General features: G+C 38.1%; 1 non-coding gene across 1 annotated transcript; it reads right to left on the bottom strand.

Moving 5' to 3' along the window:
- Window positions 1-10,912: 10,912 nt before the first annotated feature.
- Window positions 10,913-11,020, bottom strand: LOC148573402 (small nucleolar RNA R71). Its single transcript, XR_015906886.1, has one exon. It is a non-coding gene; the product is annotated as a small nucleolar RNA R71 (small nucleolar RNA).
- Window positions 11,021-12,188: the final 1,168 nt, after the last annotated feature.

Below are 12,188 nucleotides of genomic sequence, written 5' to 3'. Positions count from 1 at the left end.
CAGTGACGAAAAATCAGCGTGTTTGAATTCGCAACCAGCGAATTCTGGGCTGTTTCTGACCCAGTTTGTGGCCCAGAAAACGCAGATTAGAGGCTATAAAGTGGGAGAATCCATTCATTCAGGATTATCAGCTTTCATAATTCATAATTTTTAGGATTAGATGTAGTTTTTAGAGGGAGAGGTTCTCTCCTCTCTCTTTAGGATTATGATTTAGATTTAGGATTTTATTCACTTTCAGGATTATCTCTTTTTACCAGGTTCAATATTCCTTTTTATTATTTTCTCAATTTTATTCATGAATTCTTCTATGTTACAGATTACTCTTTTGAATTAATGTTATTTGATGTATTTCAGTTTACAATTGCTCTCTTTTATTTATGTTATTGTTATTACCAATCTGAAGATATTTTTATTCCAGTAGATTTATTTTTCCCCTTTTGGTTTTGATTAAGAAATCAGTAACTCAGGAGTTATTAAACTCAACATGATTGATAATCGTTATCTTTGCTAATTGAATTGAACTTTAATAATCCCAATCTTTCCTTAGGGATTAACTAGGATTTAAGGATCTAACTAATTAGTCACTTGACCTTCTCTTGCTCTAGCAAAGGTTAACTAAGTGGAATTAAGATTCAATTTTCATCATCATTGATAAGTATAACTAGGATAGAACTTCTAATTTCTCATATCTTGCCAAAAGTGTATTTTACAGTCATTTATTTTTTTTACAGTCTTTTACTTATTTTAATTGCAATTTAAATTACTTGCTCCCTACCTTCAAAACCCCAATTTACAATCTTCATAACCAATAATAAGAACATACTTCCCTGCAGTTCCTTGAGAAGATGACCCAAGGTTTAAATACTCGGTTATCAATTTATTTAGGGGTTTGTTACTTGTGACAACCAAAACATTTGTAAGAAAGGTTGATTGCTTGGTTTAGTAACTATACTTGCAACGAGAGTTTACTATAACTTCTAAACCATCAATCTTCAGTTCTTCAGTGGTATTCCGAGTAGGATCTGGGAAGGGATGGCTGTGACGAGCTTCAAACTCGCGAGTGCTGGGCGTAGTGACAGATGCAAAAGGATAGTAAATCCTATTCCAGTATGATCGAGAACCGACAGATGATTAGCCATGTAGTGACAGCGCATTGGACCATTTTCACAGAGAGGATGGGATGTAGCCATTGACAACAGTGATGCCCTACATACATCTTACCATAGAAAGGAGTAGGAATGATTGGATGAAGACAGCATGAAAGTAGAGGTTCAGAGGAACGAAAGCATCTCTATACGCTTATCTGAAATTCACATCAATGAATTACATAAGTATCTCTATCCTAGTTGATATTTTATTTATGTTTTTATTATCAATTCACCATAACCATTTGAATCCGCCTGACTGAGATTTACAAGGTGACCATAGCTTGCTTCAGGCCGACAATCTCCGTGGGATCGACCCTTACTCATGTAAGGTTTATTACTTGGACGACCCAGTGCACTTGCTGGTTAGTTGTGTGAAGTTGTGATAAAGAGTTGTGATTACAATTGTGCATACCAAGTTGTTGGCGCCATTGATGATCACAATTTCGTGCACCAGTTCGTGTAGGTCATGATTTCGCGTCATCTGAGAGTTTTTCTTGTCACGCGTTCGCTTTGGTCACACGTACGTGTCATTTGCGTTCTGCTCAAGGCATGCGTCCGCGTCAGTCACGCGTTCGCATCGATGCCTTTTCACGCTAGGCACGCGGCTGCGTTGTCCATGCGTTCGCGTCGCTGCCCTTTTCTTCAAAACTCCATTTTTGTGCTTTCCTTCCATTTTTGTATGTTTCCTTTCTGTCCTCTAAGCCATTCCTGCCTTAGGAGATCTGAAAATACTTAACATACAAATCACGGCATCGAATGGTAACAAAGGGTAATTAAAATTAATATTTTTAAAGCATAGGAAACATGTTTTTCACATATATCACATAATAAGGAAGGGAAAGTAAAACCATGCAATTTACATGAATAAGTGGGTGAAGGATTGAATAAATCACTTAAATTGAGCACAAAATACATCATAAAATATGGGTTTATCAACCTCCCCACACTTAAACAATAGCATGTCCTCATGCTAAATCCAAGAGAAAGGGTAAAGTTAGAATGGTGGAATCTCATGCAATGCATTGATTATATTCTATTCTAAATGCAAACTACCTACATGAATCATGCAACTTTAGTTATTATCCACCTATATATATAAAGCTTACATGTGGTTAATTTGTTTCATACTTTCAAGGAATCATATATACATAGCCAGACCCTAGATAATGTTAAAGCACTTTTACAATTGAGATGGGTAAAAGTATTTCACAAACCTGCAAGACAATTAACAATTAAGCAGAGATATATGGTGATGAGCTATTGAACCCTCACTGGATTTTTGTGTTTACTCTCTAGTCATTCAGTGTTTATTGGGTTAATCACTCTATTCTTTTTCTATCCTTGCTTTCTAAAACTTTATTCTTCATCTAACCAATCAACAAATATTGAATATAGACATACAAAAATCATGAGGTCTTTCTCAAGGCTGTAATGGGGCCAAGGTAAGGGTAAGGGTGCATATATATAAGGCTAAGTGAGCTAACGAAGTGAATCCTTGATTAGTCTAAGATTTCACCTAACATATACATACTTCATATAATTTAAAATGCTTTACTTAGCTATCCAAATTTTTTTTCCACTTTTGTGTTGCATGCTCATGCACCAAATTTATTTTTGAATTTTGTCCCATGTGCATTGGTTCTTCTTATTTTGCATTGACGTAATTTTTGTTCCCCTTATTTAAATACTAAAAACATTTTTTTATACACATGGTAATTTAATTATTTTGATTTTACAAGAGCATGCTTCCCAATAGTTTTTGAAATAACTTATTTGATTTAAATTCCTACTTTGTTTCTATCATCCCATGTTCCCATAAAATTCTCCACACTTAAATTGTACACAATATCTATCTTAAGCTAACCAAGGATTCAACTTTGGTGGATTTTTTTTTTGTTTTTCTGCTTAAGGCTAGTAATGTGGTTAAAGAACAAGAGGGGATTAAAAAGCTCAAGGGGGCTAATAAGGGTGATGTAAAAGGTAAGCTTATTTGGGATAAGTGAGCAATTTAAATAACGGTCTCAATCATCTCCTGGTATGTATCTATATTCTATATTGGACATATAGATTAAAATAAAGTAAAGAACACCAGAATAAAAAAGAAGGACGAACACACAAGAATGAAATAATTATGGTTAGACAATGTAACCATACAATTAAGCTAAAAAACTCACAGGTTGTGTGTTCTTTTGGCTCAAAAACCATATATCAGTTATGTATGTCATGCAAATAGAAATCAAGAGTTTTCATTTAACTCAATGTGAATCTTAGGGTGGCTCTTAAAATCTTAGTGTTGTTCCTTGAAAAATGTTGTATAAATTAACTGACATGTAATGCTATATATATACAAGGTGTGTGGATGTTTTGATTCTGTTAAAGTCTCTAGTTTACTCCTTTTATGTTTAATTAAACGAAACTATTATATGCTAAAAGGGTAAACTATACTAATTAATCCACATATTTTATAACTAAGAGGTTTAGAATTGCAAACTAAACTAAATATCTAAGATATAAACTAAAGTGCAAAATGCGAAAATAGAGTAAAAATACAGCAAAAGAGCAATGTGCAAGTACTGAAAAATAAAAATAAAAATAAAAATACAGAAAAATAAACAAGATAGGATAAAAAAGAGTCTGAAAAGTGGTTCACCAAAAAAAAGATTCGCCAGAGATGGCGACCTCCACACACTTAAATAATAGCATTGTCCTCGATGCTCACTCAAGTTGGGTGTGAAGAAGTGTCATCTCCGGAAGGATGGGCAGCTGGAGTCTCTGTGGTGGCCTGAAGGTCTGCAGGCTGGATAAGTGTAGGAGGATCTGTCTGCTGCAGTGGAGGCACTGACTGTAGAGGAATCTCCGGGTCTGCGGTCTGGATCTGGTGTGGCTCCTCATGCTGTGGCGCAGCCTGCTCTGGTCCTCCCTGCTCGGCCTGGGTATGTGCCTCCTCCTCATGATCATCCGCCTCCACCTCAGATGTATCAGAAGGGGTGTCAGGCTCGGAGGGGATGTCGCTGCCGGATCGGATCATCAACTTGAGGTGCTCATAGTGTCGCTTGTCGCGACACTCCATACGATCTAGGCGGGCGAAGAGGCGGTGCATCAAGTGATAAATGGGCTCAAGAGTAGGTGGATGTGCAGTGGATGAGGCTGGTGCAGCAGTGGAGGCAGAAGGGGCAGCTGAAGATATGGCTGCCTCACCTGAGGCAGTGAGAAAAGGAGGTCTGTACCCAAATTCTAGAAACTTCCTGTTGTGAGGAATGATCTTCTTGCAGTCTGCAGCAGTCGGCTTCGCATCAGCCAGCTCCCAAGGCCCGTCAGCTCGACGGCCTAGCTGGGTGATCATATAAGGGAAAGGGAGAGTGCCTCTGACATGGACCCTGGCCATATAATACCAGATGAAACATGGAAGATACAGGTCCTTACCCTCCATCACACACCAGATGAGGGTGATCATAGCAGCGGGCAGCTCTGTCTCATGAGTGCTCGGCATCACATAGTTGCTCAGAATCTGGTGCCAGAGCCGAGCCTCATCATTCATATATATTAGCTTGATTCCCTTAGGCATCACTGTGTTCTTTCCCATGACCCATGGGGCAGTAGGATCAAGGGCTATTCTCTGCTTGACAGCATCCCAGTCAAATTTCATAAATCTCATATCCTCTTCAGCCTTTTGGTAACCGTCAGGCTGATCTGACTTAGGTTGAAGGTGGAGGATGTCCTTAATAGCTTCCTCAGTGACCAAAATCTGTTTTCCTCTTAGGTGCACTGCATCCAGGGAGGTCTTGAAATAGTTACAGTAAAATTCTCTGACCCAGGAAGCATTGATCTCTGTCAAGTTTCATTCCAAGAAGAATCAGCCTCTCTATTTTATCTGTTTGGCAGTGTACTGCTATAGTTCTTCTGGAATTTTTAGAGTTCTTTCCAGGTATAGGTTCCTGGAAGTGGCAAACACTGGATACTTTAGCTCACAGTATCTGTTTGCAAATTTTACCTGATCTGTAGCGGGGAGGAGCTGGTCAGCCTTTTCCTGTAGGGTAAAGTGCTTTTCCCGCCAGGAATCATCATGCAAAATATCGAGGATAGTCATAGAGGATTCGCTTCTTTTTCTTTTGCCAGTGGTTGCTTTGCCTTTCCCTTTGCGTTGAGGGTCAGACATCCTGAAAAGCAGAAATTCCAGGATATAATTAAAGAACAAAAGCAGGAAAAATAAGTAGGCAAATAGAACAATAGCAATATAAGCACAGAGTGGCAAAAGAGCAAGAGAAGCATGAAATGAGTTAAATATATGTGCAATTTAGATTGTATTCGAGTGAAAAAGTATAAAAAGAAAAAAAATGCACTCCAAAAGATAGGATAAGCGGAATTCAAATTAAATAGGAAAAACAATGATCATGCCCTGAGTTAGAAAGTTAAAGTTGTTAATTAAAAAAACCGAAAAGAGAAGTTTGAAAGTGAAAATGGTTAGGAGTGAGAAAGGAAGTTAGAAAGTTAAAGCAGTGAGTTAGTAAAAAGAAAGTTAAAGTAAGTGGTATGATGATCAGTTTCCTAGGTAACAAGAGATTCAGAAATTTAAAGAACAGTCAACTCATATTCAAGCAAGGATATCAGGTTATTGATGATAATTCAGATAGATACGAGAGTAGCAAAAATTAAAATGAAATCATCAATAATGCAATTTACTAGCCAGGGAATCAAAAAGGAATAAGAATGCTATCCCGTGCATTCATGCATTGGTTGGTTGTAGCCAAGTAGTGCAAAATTCAAAATTGCCAAAACCAATACATGAATGAAAAAAATGAAATAATTTGCAGAAAATTGGGCAGCATTCCGGCTAAAATTGGATGTTCTCGGGTAAGAAACAGCAAGAAAAATAGTTCATATGAGATCAAAAAGCGCTGCAAAGAGTCACAAACAATAGGAGTAGTAAAGAATAGTCTAACAGCAGCATGAAACATTAAAGAACAGCATATGAACAGTATTAGCATCACAGCTAGATCAAAATTGCAGAATAGGTAAAACAAGTAACAAGAACGGCACAATTATCAGGCCTAAATCCACTAACCACATCCTAGCTACCTAACTACCTAAAATCCACTACAAACATGCATCTCTAACTATCCTATTCTGAACAAAAATTTAAAAACTAACTAAGTAATTGAAAAGAGGAATCGCAGTATGGCGGAACCTGGTGTGTAGAAGAACAAATGTATGAAACAAAGAGATGGTGGAAATGTGGTGGTGGTGGTGCCGACGCGGTGGTGATGGGAGGGTGGCGCGGAGGCGTTGTGCAGTGGCGGCAAGGGTGGTTCGGTGGTGCTGGGTGGATGAGGGTTAAGGTTGGAAAAGGGGATGAATTGATAAAAGAGGGTAGGGTTGGAGGGGGGTTAGTCGGCGGTTCTGTGTGGGTGGCGCAGTGGTGGCGGCTCGGTGATGGGGGCGGCGGTGGGTGAGAGGGGTGGAAGAGAGTGGTGGAGGAAGAAGAGAAGGAGAGAGGGTGGGTTTTGGCGATGGCGGCGCGGTGGTCGGAATGGCGGCTGGGGGTGGTGGTAGTTGGGTGGGGAGAAGAGAGAGTGTAGAGGGGGTTGGGAGGGAAAAATGGTGACGCGGGGGGGGGGGGGGGGGCTAGGGTTTCGCGTGAAGGGGGTTAGTATTTTTGAATCTACGCGATCGCGTGATATGGGCGAAAAGGGTGTGACGCGGCCGCGTCGTTGACGCGATCGCATGAATTAAGTAAAAGGTAGGTGACGCTGATGAGCGGATAATTTATACGCTTTTTGACATTGTTTTTAGTATGTTTTTAGTAGGATCTAGTTAAGTTTAGGGATGTTTTCATTAGTTTTTATGTTAAATTCACATTTCTGGACTTTACTATGAGTTTGTGTATTTTTCTGTGATTTCAGGTATTTTCTGGCTAAAATTGAGGGACTTGAGCAAAAATCAGATTCAGAGGTTGAAGAAGGACTGCTGATGCTGTTGGATTCTGACCTCCCTGCACTCAAAATGGATTTTCTGGAGCTACAGAACTCGAACTCGCGCGCTTCCAATTGCGTTGGAAAGTAGACATCCAGGGCTTTCCAGCAATATATAATAGTCCATACTTTGGCCAAGTTTAGATGACGCAAACTGGTGTTCAACGCCAGCTCTCTGCCCAATTCTGGCGTCCAGCGCCAGAAAAGGATCCAAAACCAGAGTTGAACGCCCAAACTGGCACAAAAGCTGGCGTTCAACTCCAAGAAGGACCTCTACACGTGCAACACTCAAAGCTCAGCCCAAGTACACACCAAGTGGGCCCCGAAAGTGGATTTATGCATCAATTACTTACTTCTGTAAACCCTAGTAGCTAGTTTATTATAAATAGGACATTTCACTATTGTATTTGACATCCTGGATCGTACTCTGATCTTGTGATCACGTTTTGGGGGCTGGCCATCTCGGCCATGCCTGGACCTTTCACTTATGTAATTTTAACGGTAGAGTTTCTACACTCCATAGATTAAGGTGTGGAGCTCTGCTGTTCCTCAAAGATTAATGCAAAGTATTACTGTTTTCTATTCAATTCATCTTATTTCGCTTCTAAGATATTCATTCGCTCTTCAACCTGAATGTGATGAACATAACAATCATCATCATTCCCTATGAACGCGTGCCTGACAACCACTTCCGTTCTACCTTCGACTGAATGAGTATCTCTTAGATCTCTTAATCAAAATCTTCGTGGTGTAAGCTAGAATGATGGCGGCATTCAAGAGAATCCTGAAAGTCTAAACCTTGTCTGTGGTATTCTGAGTAGGATTCAATGATTGAATGACTGTGACGAGCTTCAAACTCGCGATTGCTGGGCGTAGTGACAGAACGCAAAAGGATAGTAAATCCTATTCCAGCATGATCGAGAACCGACAGATGAATAGCCATGCCGTGACAGGGTGCGTTGACCATTTTCACTGAGAGGATAGGATGTAAACCATTGACAAGGGTGATGCCTCCAGACGATTAGCCGTGCCGTGACAGGGCATTTGGATCATTTTCCTGAAAGCATCTCTATTCACTTATCTGAAATTCTCACCAGTGATTTACATAAGTATCTCTATCCCTATCTTATTAAATATTTTCGAAAACTCCATTATTATTTTATATCCGCCTGACTGAGATTTACAAGGTGACCATAGCTTGCTTCATACCAACAATCTCCGTGGGATTCGACCCTTACTCACGTAAGGTATTACTTGGACGACCCAGTGCACTTGCTGGTTAGTTGTGCGAAGTTGTGAACCATGGTATTGGCATCATGTTTTTGGCGCCATTACCAGGGAAAGAAAGAGCGATGAATTTTACATAATTAAAGTGTAATCACAATTTCTGCGCACCAAGTTTTTGGCGCCGTTGCCGGGGATTGTTCGAGTTTGGACAACTGACGGTTCATCCTGTTGCTCAGATTAGGTAATTTTCTTTTTGTTTTGTTTTAAAAAATTTTTCAAAAATCTTTCAAAAATTTTTCTTTTGTTTTCGAAAAAAAAAATTTAAAATACAAATGTTTTCAAAAATATATTTTTCTTCAGAATTTTTAAGAATGAATTCTAGTGTTTCATGAAGCATGTTGAAGCCTATCTGGCTGTAAAGCCATACCCAAACTTCCTTGGGATTGGCCTTCAACTAATCACCTCAGTGGAGCCATGCCCAATCCTTCTGGATAGGGTATGTCAGGCATGTCATGTCTGAGTTACATACTAAAGCTTGGCTGGCTATTAAGCCATGCCTGACCCTTTGATTGGAGCTTTAGAGCATAAGATTCCTGGAATTCATATTAAAAATTTTGGAATCCTTATTTTTGTTTTTCAAATAATTTTCGAAAGAAAAAAAATCATAAAATCATAAAAATCAAAAATATTTTTGTGTTTCTTGTTTGAGTCTTGAGTCATGTTATAAGTTTGGTGTCAATTGCATACTCATCTTGCATTTTTCGAAAATTTTCATGCATTCATAGTGTTCTTCATGATCTTCAAGTTGTTCTTGGTAAGTCTTCTTGTTTGATCTTTGCATTTGCATGTTGTGTGTCTTTTCTTGTTTTTCATATGCATCCTTGAATTCTTAGTGTCTAAGTATTAAAGAATTCTAAGTTTGGTGTCTTGCATGTTTTCTTTGCATTAAAATTTTTTCAAAAATATGTTCTTGATGTTCATCATGATCTTCATAGTGTTCTTGGTGTTCATCTTGACATTCATAGCATTCTTGCATGCATCACATGTTTTGATCTAAAATTCTCATGCATTGCATAATTTTCATGTTTTTCTCTCTTATCATTAAAAATTCAAAAAAATAAAAAAAATATCTTTCCCTTTTTTCTCTCATAATTTCGAAAATTAGATTTGACTTTTTCAAAACTTTTTAAAATCTAGTTGTTTTTATGAGTCAAATCAAATTTTCAATTTGAAAATCTTATCTTTTTCAAAATCTTTTTCAAAAATCAAATCTTTTTCAAATTTCTTAGTTATTTTCAAAAATTTCAAAAATATTTTTCAAAAATCTTTTTCTTAATTTTACATCATATTTTCGAAAATAACAATAACAATTAATGTTTTGATTCAAAAATTTCAAGTTTGTTACTTGCTTGTTAAGAAAGATTCAAACTTTAAGTTCTAGAATCATATCTTGTGATTTCTTGTGAATCAAGTCATTAATTGTGATTTTAAAATTCAAATCTTTTTCAAAAACTAATTTCTATCACATCTTTTCAAAAATATCTTCTTATCTTACCTTTTTCAAAAATTTGATTTCAAAAATATCTTTTCTAACCTCTTATCTCCTTATCCTTTCAAAATTGATTTTTGTTTCAACTAACTAACTAACTTTTTGTTTGTTTCTTACCTTTTTCAAAACCACCTAACTAACTCTCTCTCTATTTTCGAAAATATCTTCCCCCTTTTTCAAAAATTTCTTTTTAATTAACAAATTATTTTATTTTGAATTTTCGAAAAAAACTACTAATCTTTTTCAAAAACTATTTTCAAAAATCACTAACTCTTTTTCAAAAAATTATTTTCGAAATTTCCCCTCTCTCATCTTATTCTATCTATTTATTCATCTACTAACATCCCCCCTCACCCACCAAAAATCCGAACCCTCTCTCTCTCTTTCTGAGTTCAGATTTTTCTCTCATTCTTTTCTTCTACTAACAATAAGGGACCTCTTTACTGTGACATAGAGGATTCCTCTTCTTTTCTTTTTCTCTCCTCTTTCTTATGAGCAGGGACAGAGAAAAAGGCATTCTTGTTGAAGCTGATCCAGAACCTGAAAGGACTCTGAAGAGAAAACTAAGAGAAGCTAAATTACAACAATCCAGAGACAACTTGATTGAAAATTTCGAACAAGTAAAGGAGATGGCAGCCGAACCCAACAACAATACAAGGAGAATGCTTGGTGACTTTACTGCACCTAATTCCAATTTACATGGAAGAAGCATCTCCATTCCTGCCATTGGAGCAAACAACTTTGAGCTGAAACCTCAACTAGTTTCTCTGATGCAGCAGAACTGCAAGTTTCATGGACTTCCATCTGAAGATCCTTTTCAGTTCTTAACTGAATTCTTGCAGATCTGTGATACTGTTAAGACTAATGGAGTAGATCCTGAAGTCTACAGGCTCATGCTTTTCCCATTTGCTGTAAGAGACAGAGCTAGAGTATGGTTGGACTCTCAACCTCGCCTGAACTCTTGGGATAAGCTGGTCAAGGCTTTCTTAGCCAAGTTCTTTCCTCCTCAAAAGCTGAGTAAGCTTAGAGTGGATGTTCAAACTTTCAGACAGAAAGAAGGTGAATCCCTCTATGAAGCTTGGGAGAGATACAAAGGACTGTTCAAAAAGTGTCTTTCTGACATGCTTTCAGAATGGACCATCCTGGATATATTCTATGATGGTCTGTCTAAGTTATCTAAGATGTCATTGGATACCTCTGCAGGTAGATCTATTCACCTAAAGAAAACGCCTGCAGAAGCTCAAGAACTCATTGACATGGTTGCTAATAACCAGTTCATGTACACTTCTGAGAGGAATCCTGTGAGTAATGGGACGCCTATGAAGAAGGGAGTTCTTGAAATTGATACTCTGAATGCCATATTGGCTCAGAATAAAATATTGGCTCAGCAAGTTAATATGATTTCTCAGAGTTTGAATGGAATGCAAGCTGCATCCAATAGTACTCAAGAGGCACCTTCTGAAGAAGAGGCCTATGATCCTGAAAACCCTGCAATAGCAGAGGTAAATTACTTAGGTGAACCTTATGGAAACACCTATAATCCATCATGGAGAAATCATCCAAATCTCTCATGGAAGGATCAACAAAAGCCTCAACAAGGCTTTAATAATGGTGGAAGATACATGTTTAGCAATAGCAAGCCTTTTCCATCATCCACTCAGCAACAGACGGAGAATTTTGAGCAGAACCCATCTAGCTTAGCAAACTTAGTCTCTGATCTATCTAAGGCCACTGTGAGTTTTATGAATGAAATAAGGTCTTCCATTAGAAATTTGGATGCACAAGTGGGTCAGCTGAGTAAAAGAATCACTGAAATCCCTCTTCACACTCTCCCATGCAATACAGAAGAAAATCCAAAAGGAGAGTGCAAGGCCATTGACATAACCAAAATGGCCGAACCCAATGAGGGAGAGGAGGACGTGAATCCCAGGAAGGAAGACCTCCTGGGACGTCCGGTGATCAATAAGGAGCTTCCCTCTGAGGAACCAAAGGACTCTGAGGCTCATCTAGAGACCATAGAGATTTCATTGAACCTCCTTATGCCATTCATGAGCTCTGATGAGTATTCCTCTTCTGAAGAGAATGAGGATGTTACTGAAGAGCAAACTGCCAAGTTCCTTGGTGCAATCATGAAGCTAAATGCCAAATTATTTGGCATTGATATTTGGGAAGATGAACCTCCCTTGTTCATCAATGAACTAAGTGATCTGGATCAACTGACATTGCCTCAGAAGAGACAGGATCCTGGAAAGTTCATAATACCTTGTACCATAGGCACCATGATCTTTAAGGCTC

Source organism: Arachis ipaensis, chromosome B2, assembly GCF_059453495.1.
Source record: "Arachis ipaensis isolate K30076 ecotype BB chromosome B2, ASM5945349v1, whole genome shotgun sequence".
Taxonomy (NCBI): Eukaryota; Viridiplantae; Streptophyta; class Magnoliopsida; order Fabales; family Fabaceae; genus Arachis; species Arachis ipaensis.
This window is presented reverse-complemented; position numbering and strand designations above follow the sequence as displayed.